The sequence below is a fragment of the Cupressus sempervirens genome, chromosome 9 (genome assembly GCF_028749045.1).
Source record: "Cupressus sempervirens isolate cs-2001-9-10 chromosome 9, ASM2874904v1, whole genome shotgun sequence".
In the NCBI taxonomy this organism is placed as follows: domain Eukaryota; kingdom Viridiplantae; phylum Streptophyta; class Pinopsida; order Cupressales; family Cupressaceae; genus Cupressus; species Cupressus sempervirens.
The window spans coordinates 515,150,583-515,169,313 of record NC_143126.1 but is presented as its reverse complement, the minus strand read 5'-3'; the positions used below and the strand labels follow the sequence as shown (position 1 = coordinate 515,169,313).

The following is an 18,731-nucleotide window of genomic DNA, read 5'->3' as shown; positions in this document are numbered from 1 at the left end:
GTGTTTTCCAGAAAGAAAGGTTGCCACACAGATTTAATGATCAAAGGACTTCTACAGAGAGAAAGCTGTAATGCCCCCTACTCGACTAACTCAAGAAATAAGGATAGTTACTTGACAATCTAAGTGATAAGGGATTTCTTTCAAAATCTCCAATTATTACTATGAATATTTATTTGTGAATGTTAAAGTTACATAGTTCACATGTAGGTGGGATATTGATAAGTGTTATACACCTGACGTAGCTGGTTAGATTTAACAACCTTGTTTTGTTATTTTTAATGTCTATTTCTTCCTGTAATTTTGTCAAACAATTGTCTTGCAACTAAATTTCCTAATAGTTTTCAGCTTGATGTTGATCAATGGTTTCTCAAGATTGTTTGTGTTTCATATGAGATACAAATAGGAGGCAACATAGAACCATATGCAACTAATAACAATGACCATTCATTTATTTCTTGTTTCAGATTATCAGGAAATTACAACTACCATAACAATCATAACTTCTCATTAAACTCAACGCATTATATCAAGTATAAAGTTCAATGATGGTCCATACCCATTGCGGTTACAACAGTGTTAATAGTTCTGAAATTGCTACAGTAACTTGCAGCTACAGTGATCCGGACTGCGACAGTGACTTGCTGCTATAGTAACTCGCTGCTATAGTACCGCGCTACAATGATTTGGGCTGCTACAGTAACTCGCTGCTACAACGATTCAGACTGCTACAGTAACTTGCTATCACAGTGATTCCGATTGCTATAGTAACTCGCTGCTATAGTGATTCCGACTGCTACAGTAACTTGCTGCTACAGTGATTTCGACTGCTACAGTAACTCGTTGCTACAGTAATTCTGACTGCTACAGTAACTCGCTGGTACAATACCGTGCGATAGGAACTTGCTGTTACTGTAATAACCCCAATTGGTTATACCTTCTCCAAACACCAAAAATCTTTATACTTCAGTTGTTTGACATTTCATCAAACACTTTGCAAGCAAGGGTCATTTGACTGATATAACTTTTCAGATTGCTGCAGTGATTTTTGTTTGGATTTGCCTCAAAGAGAATGTTTACAAAGACTCCAAATTGTCTAAACAATGTCCTAACATAAATATGTAACTAATTTTTGCAATAGTGAATGCATATATGAGTTCTAATCATCAAAATGATCACCTACAACCAACTGGTATTTTAACAAACAGTTGGTATGCAAGCTAATTGGCTGATAAAAAATGATATATTAACCCTCAAGGACAACTATTAATGACCAACAATTGTATCTCCTTGATTGAGAATGAGTATCCAATACAATATTCATACTAAGTTAGCCAAGACTCTTGGCATTTACAAAGATATCAAAATATGATGATTGCTGGTAAAGTAATATGCACCTACAACTGCCAATGAAAACTAATGCAATACTAAATATCTAACTTCAATATTTCCCTACAGCAATATGCTAATCACATGCATGATTAAATACAACTAAAGCCATGGATTGCTGATACCATTGTGAGGAATGTAAAAATGAATGATGTATCTATTAATGAATGATAGGTTTGATACGAAATGACAATTACAATAGCACTCTATAGTGAGAGGCAACTATGAAAATACACATCAGACCTGGCATATGAAGTCGCCTTAGAGAATAGATGCATTGCAATACCACTGAACAGAAAATAACCTCCTCAAGTGCCCAAGTCGTGCCTCTCTAGCTGCCGCCCCTGATTGTAGATGGCTGTAATAATTTTCTTTGCTTTTTCGAATTTGCTTTTTCGGATTGCTTTTTTTTGGATTGCTTTTTCAGGCCTGCTTTTTCGGTTCTGCTTTTTCGGCCTGCTTTTTTCGGATTGCTTTTTCGACCTGCTTTTTTCGGACTGCTTTTTCGGCCTACTTTTTCGAACTGCTTTTTCAGCCTGCTTTTTCAGACTGTTTTTCCGGCCTGCTTTTTCAAACTGCTTTTTGTACTCAAATATTTTTTCTCAATGTAGCATAAATAGAAGACTGATGTATCTTCCTCCCAACTGCAATAATTTAGGTGATATTTCACACTCTCAAAATTGCGTACCAATTGAGAGTTTTCGTTCTCAATGGCCAGTTGTGACTACTGCAGAAACCCTAGGCTCCACAATGCACATCAACAAACATCACCATCAACAACAACAAATTTGGATGATTAGAATGAAGCCCGGGGTGCTTATTTATTCTTTTTCCTCCACTTTCTCCAGAAGCTTCTAGAACATTATTTTGTTTTATCTATTAAGTGACTTTATAAAATATTTTATAATTCAAGTCACTTTATTAAATTAATTAAATATAAAGTTACCTTTTAATATCTATTTATTTGATAACTTTATAAATAATTAACTTAATACCACTTATTTATTTAATTAAAATAATTAATTAGTCATCCTCATAAAATATTCATTATTTTGGATAACCTAATTAATTAAATTAATTAAATCAAATTGCCTCCAAAATTGGGACATGATAGTCCACCCTTCCTGAAATTGCTTGTCCCCAAGCAATGGCTGAACAATAAACCAATCAATCCGCTGGATCCCAAATGTAGTCATAAACTATACTACTATCAATTAACATAGGCTCCTGCAATAGCCTCTGCAATATAACCAAGAGGAATCCATAATCAAACTGACAATTACAGCTCAACCAAACTCCAAAATCACAATTGCCACAGTTAGAATCCCATGAAACACAAACTCCTAGAACATCAAAACCCAAGTAAAGTGGACAAATCAAACTGCCAACACAGTAAATACCATCAACGCATCCCACTGGCCTATACGGAATGTACAATCCAACTCTACAACAATGGTGAACGCTCTCGAATGAAACTGTACCAAGTATGGAGAATCCACACACTGTACAACTCCTGTAGTCAACACAACTTTGCAGATCATTGGCCATTGTCTCATAACCATAACTCCCATGCACCGCTGATGGTGAAAAGACATCACAAGATAAATAGCAAGAAATGGAACCCAAACCAAATTTGCCTACCATCAACTCCTCAACACAAGGATCAAATGCTAACTGATGTACATACCCTGCAGTATAATGCTGATAAAAAGAACCAACCTCAGTTAAGAGCTCACCATGAACAAGTGATACAACCCACTGTAACTGATCACCAGCTAAGTCAGGAGATGCCATAGCCAAAGGAGTAGAATCAATAACAACAATTGCTGAAGCATCTCTCCTAAACTCCTGCTCTAAGTCATGTATTATCAAGCTGTCAACCGCAAAACCTATCGCCATGTCATGCCCATCACAACTCTCATCTCGAGGTGTCAAACCGTCCCATAACTGATGACGAGCACTAGGAACCAAAGTACATCTCTGTATCATCATCTCATCAACATGGTCATCAAAGGTAAATTGATGAGCATACCTCACAGTGTAATGCCGATAGAATGCACCAATCTCAGTCAATGGCTCAGACTGCAATCCAGATGAAACTAACTGCAATCGATCACTAACCAAGCTGGAACTAGCTACTACCTCCGAAGACATCGCCAAGGGAGTAGTATTACTAGCAGGAACCATGCCAACTACCGGCTCACCAACATCACACATGATCTTTGATACAACATCTCTAGTTTCCGTGCCATTAGTACTAGAGGCCACCACCATGTTAGGCATACCACAACAATCTATTGCAGCACCCAACTCAACTGAAGCTGACTCTAGTGGGAACGAACCTGATATGCCAATGTTAGTATCAAGGATGGATGCATCCCCATCTCCACTGTCTCTGATAATTTCGACCATGGACATCCTGGGATCACTAGACACCATAGCTTGTGACTGTACAGAATCTGGTAAAGACTGCAATCGCTCTAACTCCATGGTCACCTTAGCCAAATGAAACTGTGACTCCTCGAAAGCCAACTGTGTACTCTCAAGAATCTCATAAGTCACCTCGAGCTGCTAAGTAAGCTCACTCACCTCATCTTCCTTGGCCAATAATGCATCGTATGCTGTACTCCCCCGCTCCATAAGATAATCTATGTCGGCTACCAGCTGCATATAATTCTGTCTCAGAATTCAAATAGCCTCCCATAAAGAGTGGATCTCTGTCAAGGAAAAATAGCTGCCTCCCTGCTCATCACTAGTAGGAGAACCCCATCCATAAACTGCTAACAACTGACAAGCAGCATCGAAATGCTAGCAAGTGATAGCAATGTCTCGCTCACTAACTCTCAATTGACTAGACACATGATGGCACTGGCTAAACTGTCTCCTACAAACTTCCTCTGACACACTGTCTAAGGGAGTATCCTCAAAGTTACTGGTCTCTAGAGTATTACCAACCATATCCTGCGAATCAACTCCAAAGCTCATATCAACATACGGAGTATCAAAAACTGTACCACTGTTGTCCAACTCCTCTATACCAAAAGAAACTGCCAAGGAAGCTAAGTCTTCAAAACTACCCACTGCATCCTCCTGGATGTCATCGAGGCCAATATGATCCTGGGACTCATCTGTACACACTGCCAAATATGAAAGATCATCAACACATTCCAGCAAGAATGGTCGACTGGATATATGAACAAAGCCCAACACCGGTGTATAAAAACTAATACCAACATCGGACAAGCTGCTGGCACAAGAAAAGACAACACCGTGCAATCTGCTAATCAAATCCATGATAGCACCCAAACAATCACTGCTACCAAAAAGTGTTAAAGATCTCCAGTCAACTAAATCCCAAATGCCAATGAAACAATCTCAAGTCCATATTCGTAAACTAGAATCAGCTGGTAACTCAAGCAAATTCCTCAGCTGAGTAATATGACCAATACCAACTAACTCCACATACCTGTCTGACATTGTCCCTGTATCCTGGATGTGAATGCAAGATGAACTCACAACATTATCAACGGCCACATATGATTTATGTGTTGCAGAAAGCTGAGTATCAGGAGTGCAAGATGAAACTAAACTCAACTCCATGCCATGCTTATCCCCATGTCTCTCCCAGTCCTGTAACGCCAATGGAGTATTCACCAAAGAAGCTCGAGTGTCCTCAAGCTTGCGAGAAAGCCTGTCAACTTCCTCCTCCTTCCTCCTCAAGGCATCTGAATAGTCTCCGACAAGGCTAAGAAGATGGTTAGGATCTGATAGAAGATGTAAATAACTCAACTTCATCGTTCCCATTCCTTTCCTACTCACCTGTAAGTCAACACAAGAAGACTTTGCCTGAACTCCCTTATGTCGACCCTGTAACTGAATCATCCAGATGTGATCCTTTATCATATCCCGCATTCTGTCATGATGAGATAATGAAGTCACAATACTATCTTCGCTCACCTTGAGCTGGCTGGACAAATCCTGTGAAGTACTACCAGTCTCAACCTCATGTGACGAAGCATCTATTTCTGCCTGGTACTCTCTCTCAACAAAGTCATGAATGCTCAATGTCTGCTCATCTCTACCAAGTATCTCACCATCATGCACAACAACATCCTCATAATCATCATCTGAACCCACTACGTTGTAGTCACTGCTTGTTTGAACTAAACCATCCCGAGTACCTGTGACATCACCCTCTGACAACTTGTATACAATTTTCTCAACTTGAGTATCAAGTTGACCGTTACTCTCAATCTGCATAATATCCATTCCCACTACCTTCTGAAGTATTGTGTGCCCAACATCTTCCTCCAAGCTAGTCTGATTTTTGTCCTCCCTAGATTCAGCTATATGCTGGTCACCAACTGCTGCAAACTCCTTGTAGAGGTTTCTAGATACGTCACTTGTAGAGACCTCTTGTTCCTCTTTTTCTTTGTTCTATGACTTAGTCCTCTTAAACATGGAAACCATCAATTCATTCATCCTTTTCTGACTTTCATCCAACCTTTTCAAATTTTGCTTAAGCTTCTTCATATCCTTGTCCCACTGCTTCTGGGTACTTGAAGTAAACATGATTAACTAACTGATTCAATGTCCAATCTACCCAACAGGATGGCAGGTCAATAGCTCTGATACCACTGTAATAACCCCAATGGGTTATACCTTCTTCAAACACCAAAAATCTTTATACTTCAGTTGTTTGACATTTCATCAAACACTTTGCAAGCAAGGGTCATCTAACTGATATAACTTTTCAGATTGCTGCAGTGATTCTTGTTTGGATTTGCCTCAAAGAGAATGTTTACAAAGACTCCAAATTGTTTAAACAATGTCCTAACATAAATATGCAACTAATTTTGGCAATAGTGAATGCATATATGAGTTCTAATCATGAAAATGATCACCTACAGCCAACTAGTATTTTTACAAACAGTTGGTATGCAAGCTAATTGGCTGATAAAAAATGATATATTAACCCTCAAGGAAAACTATTAATGACCAGCAATTGTATCTCCTTGATTGAGAATGAGTATCGAATACAATATTCATACTAAGTTAGCCAAGACTCTTGGCATTTACAAAGATATCAAAATATGATGATTGCTGGTAAAGTAATATGTACCTACAGCTGCAAATGAAAACTAATGCAATACTAAATATCTAACTTCAATACTTCACTTCAACAGTATGCTAATCACATGCATGATTAAATACAACTAAAGCCATGGATTGCTGATACCATTGTGAGGAATGTAAAAATGAATGATGTATCTATTAATGAATGATAGGTTTGATACGAAATGACAATTACAATAGCACTCTATAGTGAGAGGCAACTATGAAAATACACATTAGACCTGGCATATGAAGTCGCCTTAGAGAATAGATGCATTGCAATACCACTGAACAAAAAATAACCTCCTTAATTGCCAAGTCGTGCCTCTCTAGCTGCCGCCCCTGATTGTAGATGGCTGTAATAATTTTCTTTGCTTTTTCGAATTTGCTTTTTCGGATTGCTTCTTTTTGGATTGCTTTTTCGGGCCTGCTTTTCGGTTCTACTTTTTCGGTCTGCTTTTTTCGGACTACTTTTTTGGCCTGCTTTTTCGAACTGCTTTTTCGGTCTGCTCTTTCGGACTGTTTTTTCGGCCTGCTTTTTCGAAGTGCTTTTTGTACTCAAATATTTTTTCTCAATGTAGCACAAATAGAAGATTGAAGTATCTTCCTCCTAGCTGCAATAATTCAGGTGATATTTCACACCCTCAAAATTGCGTACCAATTGAGAGTTTTTCGTTCTCAATGGCCAGTTGTGACTACTGCAGAAACCCTAGGCTCCACAATGCACATCAACAAACATCAACATCAACAACAAAAAATTTGGATGATTAGAATGAAGCCCGGGGTGCCTATTTATTCTTTTTCCTCCACTTTCTCCAGAAGCTTCTAGAACATTATTTTGTTTTATCTATTAAGTGACTTTATAAAATATTTTATAATTCAAGTCACTTTATTAAATTAATTAAATATAAAGTTACCTTTTAATATCTATTTATTTGATAACTTTATAAATAATTAACTTAATACCACTTATTTATTTAATTAAAATAATTAATTAGTCATCCTCATAAAATATTCATTATTTTAGATAACCTAATTAATTAAATTAATTAAATCAAATTGCCTCCAAAACGGGGACATGACAGATACCATGTTCAATCTCAAGACCATATCTTTCAATGGCGTCAAGATTTCTAGCTTGAAGGGATTTCGTCCTTCAAACTATTGAGATATAATCTCCAGAATATTACCCAATTTCTTTGGTATTTCCAAGCAAACTTAAAATAAGCTCTTCCATTTCTTTTATAGTGTTCTCACAAGAGCTCCATCCTTCGTTTTCTCAATTTGGGATAAAACATAACTCCCTTTATGTAACTTATGTCTCCAATGTGTTATAAAATAAAGGGAACTCTTTTAATTTAAATATTTCTCATAAACTATAGTCTATGCATTAATAAAGTTAAATATTTAAATTTAACTTTATAAAATAGCTTTATCGATGCATAACAAATCTTATCAATGATAAACAAGTCTTCTTGTCAATTTTGAACAATTACCATCGACATATCGTTGCCACTGGATGTCCGACTATGTCCAAGATGACTTACTATAAATAGTAAGTATGCCCAAAGTTGCCTCAAAACCCATCAGAAAGACTTGCAACTGAAACTATCTAGGCCAAATGGCCTCTAAGCCCCTTTAATGTCCTGGTTAGCCTATGAGACTGTGGGGAAATAGGCTAACGACAACAGCATGCTATGAATGCTAAAAAGGGGACATTACAATAGAATTGTACCAATGGATCTTAGTATTTAATGCTAAAGATAGTTCCCTTCTCTATTTTTGTATTCACTTCTTATTATAGGTAACAGTGAAAGCTACAAACTTGGAAGTGTTCTTATCATCACATATAGGATGTAACTTGTTATCCTAATCTTGGCAATATGTATTGGCTCGATGGATAGATCCAATATGGGATTTAAGTGGGAGTGAAGATTTCATCTCCTTTTATCCTATCCTCAATATCGTGATAATGAAGTGGTCGGATGTCCTTAGCCGGTTCTCTATTCCTGAGACATACCACTATACTATGGTTTAACAAACCCTTTTCTTGTTTGAAGTTATAAACATATGGACCTTCGATGTCCTCAAGTCTTTATGTGATGACTGAGAGTCCCTTCTCCCTCCTAGCCATCTGTGCCAAAGTATCTTGTTGTCTTTGCATCTTTCCTAATGTGATCCGGTCTGTCAGGGATGTTGTCTCAAACGCGGATGTTCCTGTTATGGCTCAATTCGACTCTTTGTTAATTAGTTTGGCTTTGGCCTTCTAAATATTTAATATAAAAGAATTGTAATTGGTGACAACCACTTTGGAGAGTCCTTTGCTTGCTAATGGTGTGAGTCTCTTTGGCCATTCGCCGTCCATTTAGTTTGCCCACATTTATGACTACGTCTAAGCTCCTTAGAACAATCTATTGATATAGTTATTATTATGATATCAGATGATAATTCTCATACTGCCAATAAATACCATTGATATTGACTTGTAATTGACAATGTGTTTAAAGATTTCCAACGTTGACCTCTTATGCTGAGTCATTGTTTGATCTATGGTTATTTTATTCCTCTTCATGACCTTCCTGTGTTTGTTGACGTTGAATTTTGTCTCCTCTTCATATCTCTGTATTGAGAGTCGCATTATCGATTTATGCCTAGAGTTGAGTTCACCGTTCATATCTTCTCAATTCATCTAGAGTATTCTCCTTGTATTATCGTTTCAAATTAAATGCTGACTATATAAGTTTCTCAGAATGGATCCTTCTATAGCCGTTTGCCAATCCCTCCATAGCCGTCTGCCCTGCTATTTAACGAAGGCTCTCTACTGTTATGGAATACAATGCCCGTTGTTTGGGGTTGGTCTCTCATCCCTTGATGGTGGCTACTCCCTCTTTTATTTTTTTTATTTTTTTAATCCTCCCTTTTTCTTTCTATGTTATGTCATGCCTTATAAATATGAAGACTTCTCAAGGATTGTGACTGTTCTCTATAGTCACATTATTACTTTTCTTTAATATTTTATTTTTTAAATATATTATATTAATCATATATATGTAAGATTGTAATAATGTGACTATAGAGAATAGTCACATTATAATATCTCTTGGACTTAGAAAGTGTGAGAGGGGTTCAAACAATGTAAGATTGTTTACTAGTGTGTCGATACTCACCAAACAAACAACATTTTTATTTTAGGGTGCATAAGGGAAATATTACTATACGCCAAGGGTGTTAAGATTTGGATTGCAACAAATATTGTGGAGTTGCTATTGAATCATTCCTCTGTGTTTGAACGATAAGAGCTTGGAATTAGTATAACCATGACTAAAAATTTGAGGATGAGCTTCCTACTGTGTAGCCATGGGAATCATGCACATAGCTTACATTCTCTACTGAAGGTGATTGGTGTTTGCATTAATTATTGACATAGATATTTTGATTGTTTTCATCTTAATATTGTTCTCTGTTTGAAGGAGGTATATCATCGTAAGTTATAACTTGTTGGGACTAAACCAAAATCTAGTGTAACAACAATTTACAGTCACTCTCCTAGTATCCTTTTCTGACTGCCAACAAAGCTCACGTTAACAAATTTGTCTAGGGAATTTCAAGCTAAATTGGGTAGAGCTGATAGAAGGGAAGAGACAAAGGTAAACCCTTTTAATATTTTGAACTCCTAGACATCAAGCACTCGGTTGAAAGGTCAGGAAAACTTATATCGAAATTAAGTATGTTTCATTACACTTGATCGTGTAAGCGCAAAAATTATTTAAGGATCATTGTAGTAGTCTTCCATAAGCCTTTACACCGAGAAAGTTGGCCTCTTTTCTGTATTGTCGTGAGAATTTGTAATTCAGTTTATTGTCTGAAGCAAATTGTAGTTGGGCATTAACTTCCACATTCAACTACATAGATTTAAAATGGCATCAAGTGACAATTTGGCCAGATTTTTATGAAATAGGGAGCAAGTTGGGCTTGGACTTGCCAACGAATGGACATACTCTCATCACTGTGGTTAAATTGGAGGGATGCTTAAGCATGGTCAAGCAATCACCCTCTGAATTACTGCAGATCGCCATTGTTCTTATAGTGAGCACATTGAATCCATAGAAGTAGCTAAAGCATTCAAACAATGAGATACGTTCTGATGGTTACTTCTTGTTTGATGGAGGTTACAAGGATTTTAGGAACTCAAGAACCTTACAAAGAAGTTATGTTGAAGGAGGTACTTAAGTTAATGGTTGATAATTTTCATAATCTTGGGGATATCAGCAGTTGTCATAATTAAAGTTGTCCTTAGTGTGCCTTGAGGGTTTTTACAACTTACCTAGAGATTCATCACCAAGTTCTTATGATACGGAAGCTTCCATCTTATTGATCGATGATTTTATCTTTCAACAAACACCAATTATCAGTGGCTGTCCTTCTTGGACTATTAGTACATTTTCAGATTTGGCTTGGCATACAGTGGTTAGTGAGTTGCATGTAGAAGAGTGGGAACTATTGTCCTACATTTTGTCACCACAAAATGTTGGTAACAGCACAAAACTTTTTCAAGCTAGTTTTTTGTTTATTTAAGCTTGAATTTGATATTTAATTGTTTAATGTTAATCGATTGATCCATTTCAATTCATATATCAAATTGTTTTACTAAAGGCCTTCGTCAAGTCTTTTTCGTTTTGCTTTTTGTCGAGCCTTCGCTTGATTTTTGAAGCCTTCATAGTCCGTTCTTTGCTTTTGAGTTTGTTTTGCTTGCTTTTTAGTGTTTTGGTTTTGCTCATGTCGTGCCTTTCGTTTTTCCTTTCGATTCGGTTTAACCTAGAGGTCAATCGCAGTTGTCAATCAAGAGTTATGCCCGTTTTAGTGCCTCAAAAGTGGACATTTTAGGTGCAACAACACAAATAAAAAATATGATGTTATATTTTCATTTTAACATTAACTTTTGAAAAATATAACTTATATTCACTTTTGTTATGATATTAAGTTACTTTAACTTTAAATTTTTAACTTAAAGTGACTATAGTGCACTTTATGTTATAATTTTAAGTTGAGTTACTTGTTAATTTTTCACTTAAAGTAACTATAAAACCATGTAGTTTCAATTTATTTTTTGGTTTTAAAAATCAAATATTTATTTAAATGTTATTTTAAAATGATGTTAATATATTATATTTTATAATATGATAAATAAATATTTTTTATGACCTGTTTTGTAACATTTTTATAATTTTAAGTGAATTAAATGACTTAAAGTCTTCATAAGTGGACATTTTATATGCAATAACATGTAAAATCCATCAAAAGTGGACTTTTTACATGTCGCTGCATATAAAGTTTACTTTGGTGGACCTTTTGGATGTTATTACATCAAAAGTTCATCATAAGTGGACCTTTTTGATGCTATGGCATGAAAAGTGAAGTTTTTATGTTTAAACATCTAAAAGGTGAGTTGCATTTTAAAATATGCTTCCTCCTCCAAAAAGTCTGTTTTTACCTATGAGCATGTTTTAAAATATGTAATGGCACCTGAAAAGTGCGATTTTGAAGAGATGCATATTTTAAAATGTGAATGTGACCCAAAAAGGTCCGATTTTGGAGAAATACGTGTTTTTAACGTATGCATTGAGCTTCCAAAGGTCTGTTTTTGAAGAATAACATGCTTTCGCCCTCCAAAAACCCAATTTTGATCATAACTTGAGATTTTCTCAATGGATTTGCATGAGGTTTGAATCCCATTGGAAGTTTTTTTGGTCGGCAATGATTTCTCTTATTTCTAAAATGGATTCATTAACCTCAAAAATGTTTTTGAAAGCTTCATGATAGATTAGGTTTTTGGAGAAATTTGCAAAACTATTCGTTTTTAATGCATGTTTTTCCTCCCAACCAAATCAATTTGGCATATTTTGGAGGTTACATTGCATTGTAGTTCACATTTTGGTGTTTAATGATCAAAACGTTTTGATCTTGCAACATGAGAAAAAACGTTTTTTGCCAAAAACGTCTCACAAGCATGAACACTCAAAAATGTTGGAATATGGAGCATGAATAGAGCACGTTTTAGCATCTCCTAACAAATTCTTATTTTCTGCCCTCTCCCATTCACATTTGTTAAGTTGGAAAAAGTCTAAGTGTTTTGGAAATTTTTTTCAAACATTGGAGCATCTTTTCCCTTCATTTTTGGCACATGTAAGTGGACTTTTTCTTTCTTGCTTTAAATTCATGCTTATCTTGCTTATTTTATGCATGAAATAACTTGATGGTTGCCATTTGTTAAAATCTTCGCCATGGGAAGTGCATTTTTCCTTTAAAAATGAAGTTTTTGTTCATTCATGTTTTTGGTTCCTTCCCAAGTCCAATTTCAAATTTGAGTGTTGAAGTGCATTGCATCTTGGTTTATATGTGTCAGTTTCCAAGGGTACATTGTTTCTTTTGTGTTTTGTGTTTTGTGCTTGCTTGCCGGTTTTCTCCTCTTGGAGAAATTGCAAGTTGTTTCCCAAGAACTTGTTTTTGATTCATTACATGCGAAAGCATCTTCATATTCCACATTCCGTTTCCATCTGACAACACTTCATCTCTCATTCAACGAAATGCGATTAAATGTTTTCCATCTCATTCACCATCCACATATGCATGTAATCACATTTTTCGCTTCCATTTTCACCAATCTCACTTTTCGCTTCCATTCGCACAACACAACTACATGAAATGTCTTACGTGCAATTGCATCAAAAAAGTCCGATTTTGATTAAAAGTCACATCTTGAAAAGTCAAAAAGATGTCATTTTCACCTCCCATGTACTTTGACTTCTCCTTTTCACCAAAGGTGACAATAAAAGTCATTATCTCACTTCCATTTTCCATTTCCATTCCTCCATATCCATTTGCGCCTCCATGAGCAAATACATATTTTTGTATGTTTCCATGCTTTCATTCACACTTACATGTGAAGTGCATACTCCACCCGCATTCACATCTCTTTTCACCCTCCACCTCCCGTTACATGTTGCATTTACATGTACTCATTTTTCATGCAATAATGCCTTGAAAACGCTAAGTCACTTTTGAAATCAGCAATTTTTATTTGTACGCATTCCCATGCATTTCACCTTCACGCATTTTCATTCCATTCCATTTTCTCACTTTCATACCATTTCACTTTTCTTTTTTATTTGCATATGCATATGCTTTCTTTTTGAAATCACTTTGTCGGATTTGTGAAGTCTCCAATCCATTTTCGAATCTTCAATGCTGATTTGGAATTCACTTGTATGGAGATTCCTTTTGATGATGTGTTTTTGTTTTGGGATTTTTGTGTTGCAGCGCAAGCACATGACATGTTCTCGCCATCAAAATCCTAAGGCAAACTAAACTATCAATATGATAAGGAATTGGCTCATGCAACTCCTCCTTCAGTTATATCTATTTTGGATAACGTGTTGGACACAAAGATTGGTCATGTGGATGTCGCTGATTTTCTACAAAGATTTGAAGCTCCAGCTAGTAATGAAATGAAGCACATTAGGAGAAGCAATATTCACTTGGTATCTACGTTTCCTATGGTGGCTATAGAACCTGACTTCATTTATGGATGTGCACGGCAGTTTACTTCCAAGACGAAGACTATCAAAGATGCTTATGGCAAGGTTATCATTAGCCTAGATCTTGAGGTTATAGAACAAATCTTCAATGTTCTGCATAAATTAGAATGTGCTAATTTGACTAAAGGATCATTGTTAGCTTGTTGGAATGAGCAAAAGAGTAATTATTAGAAGTATGTCAGCATTTAGTGGTTAGATAATAAAAGAAGTAATTTCTCCAGATGGCCAAAGAGCATTCATCGATCAAATTTCAAACAAGAGTATAAGGATCTCATCATCCTTCTCAGCAAGATTTGTGGCCTTAAAGACTACTAATTTTGAGCCATGGATGTATAAGTTCATGTTTCAAATTATGGAGAATAAAGATGTAATGTCCGCTTTCTAGCATTCATAGCATGATGTGTCGTTAGCCTATTTCCCCATGGTCCCATAGGCTAACTAGGACATCAAAGGGACTTAGAGGCCATTTGACGTAGACAGTTTTCAGTTGCAAGTGTCTTTGAGGGGTTTTGAGGTAGTTTTGGGCATACTTACTATTTATAGTAAGTCATTCTGGACATCCTATGGCACAAACATATCGATGTTAAATGTTTAAAATCGACAAAAAGATTCATTTATTATTGATATGATTTATTTTGCATTAATAAAGTCATTTTATAAAGTTAAATTCAAATATTTAACTTTGTTAATGCTTAGACTATAGTTGGTGGGAAATATTTAAATAAAAGAGTCCCCTTTATTTTATAATACATTGGAGACATAAGTTACATAAGGGAGTTATGTTTTATCCCACATTGACAAGACGAAGGCATGGGTTTTGTGAGAACTAAATAAAAGAGCTGGAAGAGCTTCCATTGAGGCATGCTTTGTTGATTGAAGAAATTACTTGTTTAGTTTGGAGATAATCTTCCTGGGGCTTTGAGGACGAAATCCCTCTCAGCTATCAATCTCCACGCTGTTGCAATATACAGTTTGGGGGTTTATTTGGTGATTGCAAGTTAGAAACTAATATGCAAAGTGAATGGTGAACAGTGACAGCGCTACAATGTCGAGCTATAGTGCCGAGCTACAGTGACAGCGCTACAATGCCGACCTACAGTAACACCTGGCACAGCAGCAGGGTACAGACAACTTTCTTGGGAGCAACATACAGTTTGGGTTTTTGTCTACAGTGCTTGTATTGCAATTCCAAGTTCGTCTAATTCTATTGTATTTTCTAGATTATTGTCAAAGTTTGTAGTAAGGGTTTGTATTTGTCAGTCATTGCTGTAACAGTTCATAGAAATCAGTCATTATCTACATTGCATATTTCAAATCTGAGTCTATCAAATGTGACAAACATTAATGTTGAATTCAAACCATAAGGTCTATTTACAGTGCATACTTATAGTAGTTTTTAGTGCCAAACAATTGCAAGTCTGAAAGTTGTCAGAATCTGGAAGTTATAATTAGCAATTGTATTGAACACTTAAATATATTGGTACTGTTATTACATTAGTTTACTGTGGATTTGTTGCACAACAATTTCTTGAGTATGGAATTAAACTTTAACAGTACAAATCAGTTTGCTTGCCAAGTGTTTGACGGAATTTCCATAGTACATATTCAGTTTCATTTTCTTCAATCGTACAATTCAGATTATATGCCAAGTGTTTGACGAAATTCAATTGTGCAAAGAATTAGTGTTTTAGCGATTCTATTAGTAAGGGTCATTACAAAAGAACACGTCTTTTGGGGAGAAATATGCAATGTGGAAACATTAGTGTCTTTCTATATGAATTCTTATCTTGTTTACATTGTTGCTGCCATGGGGTCTTTTTCTGGTCTTTCTACCAAAGGAGATCGTCTTCAAGTTCCTATTTGGGATTACTATAACCAAATCACTTTGGCAAATAGTAAATTCCACTACACAAGAGTCCAAGATGCCTTCTTCGGACATTTTTGGTGTTTGTTCAATAAGCAGTTGTCTATCAAAAGAGTATCTGATACAACATGGGAGAAGGTGAACCAATACAATGTATTTTTATTTAATTTCCCACTTTCACATATTTGAGAGTTGGATATTTCAAAGGTAAGTTGTATACCTTACTTAGGTATGCTACTGATCAAATCATCCTGATGGAGCTAGCTAGATAGCTCATGGACGTGCAGAGTGATCAACATGCTTTGCATACTCTTGGTTTTGGCATCACCTCGGCTAAGGCTTTGGCTATTGGCAATTATTCAATCATTTTTGTGCCTAAAGCAAAGAACATGGAAGCAGAGTTGCAATTGATTACCTTGAAGAAGTTCAAGGCCAGATTTGATTTTGACTACCGAGAGATGAATTCTCAGATGAAAAGAGCCTACACTCATGTTCATCGCATCGAAGACATCTGGATAGATATGAGGACAAAACTTGACATCATGAAGATGGATTACTGTAGATTAATTTTGCAGTAGATAATTGATGTTGACATGTTGGAAATCCCTTTAGATTTTCAAGTTGAAGATGATGGCGACATCTTTGGTTCGGAGTTTCATCAAGCCGGCTTTGATAAGAAGTGCCCTTTTCCTATCCAATTGCAACAAAAGGAAGGTAGATCTATCATAGACAGATTTCAATCCATCCTAGTAAACACCAACAAATAGTTGAAAAGTAAAGACCTTAAAAGAGTAAATCCTAAGATGGGTTTGGGTTGTGGATGTTTTGGTCCTCCTAGTAGGAAATCACAACTGGAGATTACAGGGAAAGATGGTGCCTCATCTTTTGATGCAAAGGGTTCCCTCAAATTCAAATTGAAGCGCATAAAAGGAACTAAATCATGTCAAATTCCTGAACCAATTCAAGAATCAAAAGAAGAATTGGAAACAGAATCTAACAAAAGAGATTCAGATGAAGAAGGGGAAATCATGATCATATCTCCTCCAAAGCCTACACAAGCCTATACATCTTCTATACATGAAGAGCCATTTGTGCATGAGGTTGATGATGATGTGGATTCATTTTCCACTATTTTCACTCATTCCATTCCAATCTTGGAGGTTAATATCATGACTCTTCCTATTTCTTTTGCTGTTCCTTGCGTCCCTGCACATGAACGATATGATCACTTACCAGATGTGTTTAAAGATTTTCTGACCCTTACCAGTGGTCAAGTTTCCCAAGTTGATACGTCTTTGACAGGATTTGAGCTTTTTATGACATAATCTTCTCAACATGTTCCTATGCCTTTAGCAATACAGATTGAATCTTGCTCAGTCACTAGGGCTATACAATCTGGATCAATGCTAATGGTCTCCATAGTGCCTACTTATTTGGATGAAAGTATCAGCCTGCTTGCATGGTTGAGTAAAATAACAACAAAGAGAAAGAAAGTGGTTGGTCCTCCTAACAATCTTCCTATTAAGAAGACTAAATCCAAATCTTTGAAAGATAAAATTGTTTCCAGAATTTTGGTTGATTTTAATAAAATCAAATTTGTTGAGGTTGTTGAGCCCTGGGGACATAAACCTGTTGAGGAGCTTAGTCGTTCTAACTACAAGTTTAGTAAAGTTGAAATTGGAAAACAATCATGATTGAGTTGCTTGCAAGATGCTCAAGATGCATTGGCTTATGTATCAAAGAGCAATCATGAGCTTTGGGAAAAGAAGAATCAGCTGAAACAGGAGGTCTCTCGTTTGAATGAGGTTATCTAGAAACAATCTTCTCAGAGTGTTGTTATGTGTCAAACGTCTAAAGAGAGAATGTTGATTGAAGCCTCCAAGTCTTGGATACAGGAAATCATTTCTGAAAGAGTTCAAGCCATCACAGAGATATTTATCATTCTTAGGCATGTCAAAAAGATGAATGAAATGGAGCAAAATTTAATTTCTTCTTTGACTTAGGAAGCAAATAACTTGAAGGAAATCTTTGATGATTGGGATGAAATGGTGAAATTTGATTTGGATGTCTTGGTCTCATGTGACATTCTTCAGTCACGTGAAATGTTCTTCAGATTTCAAGGGCTCATTGGTTAGAAAGAGGAGACATTAAGGAAGCTGATCATAATGCTGCAAGTGATCTTTGGAGATTATCAAGCGGTTGAAACAAGTGTTACTTGTGATTTGGAACAAATGGGATGCCGTGTTACTGATGAATTTGGTAATCTTATTGCAACAGAGATAGTAAATTCAGAATATACGATCAGGATCAATGCTGATGTAGATTCTGAAGATTTTGGTTCACATACGATGAACAAGTTTGTCTTGTATAAATCCTTGACGAAACACTTGTTAGATACTATGGCAAAAAGTTCCAAAGTTGTGCAATCAGCATATAAATTTGCAGTGAGAGTTGAAGCCATATCAAAGACTATGGAAATTGTTGATCTTCCTATAGTGTGTGACATCATTGTTAAATTCAAGGCATTGAGAAACAATCTCTAAGATTGTTGTTTTTTGTTTTTATTTCATGTTAGTAGTTGTAAAGAATGCATTACATGAAAAAACATAATTACATGTAATGTGAGATGCATGTATGTAAAAGGATGTAATAATGCGAGTTGCATGTGTAGTTGCATGTAACCCTCTATTTTCTTCAGTAGTTAGACTAGGTCAAAGTTAGTTGAGTTGCTCCTACTTTTTCCTCCACCTTTTTCTTAGCTCCTGTACCTA

General features: G+C 36.0%; 1 protein-coding gene across 1 annotated transcript in view; it reads left to right on the top strand.

Annotated features, from left to right (window-relative positions):
• Positions 1-18,731, top strand: part of LOC149539618 (UBQ, helicase-c and DEAD-like helicase domain-containing protein) — a 349,808-nt gene that overhangs the window by 218,633 nt on the left and 112,444 nt on the right. The window lies entirely within an intron of this gene.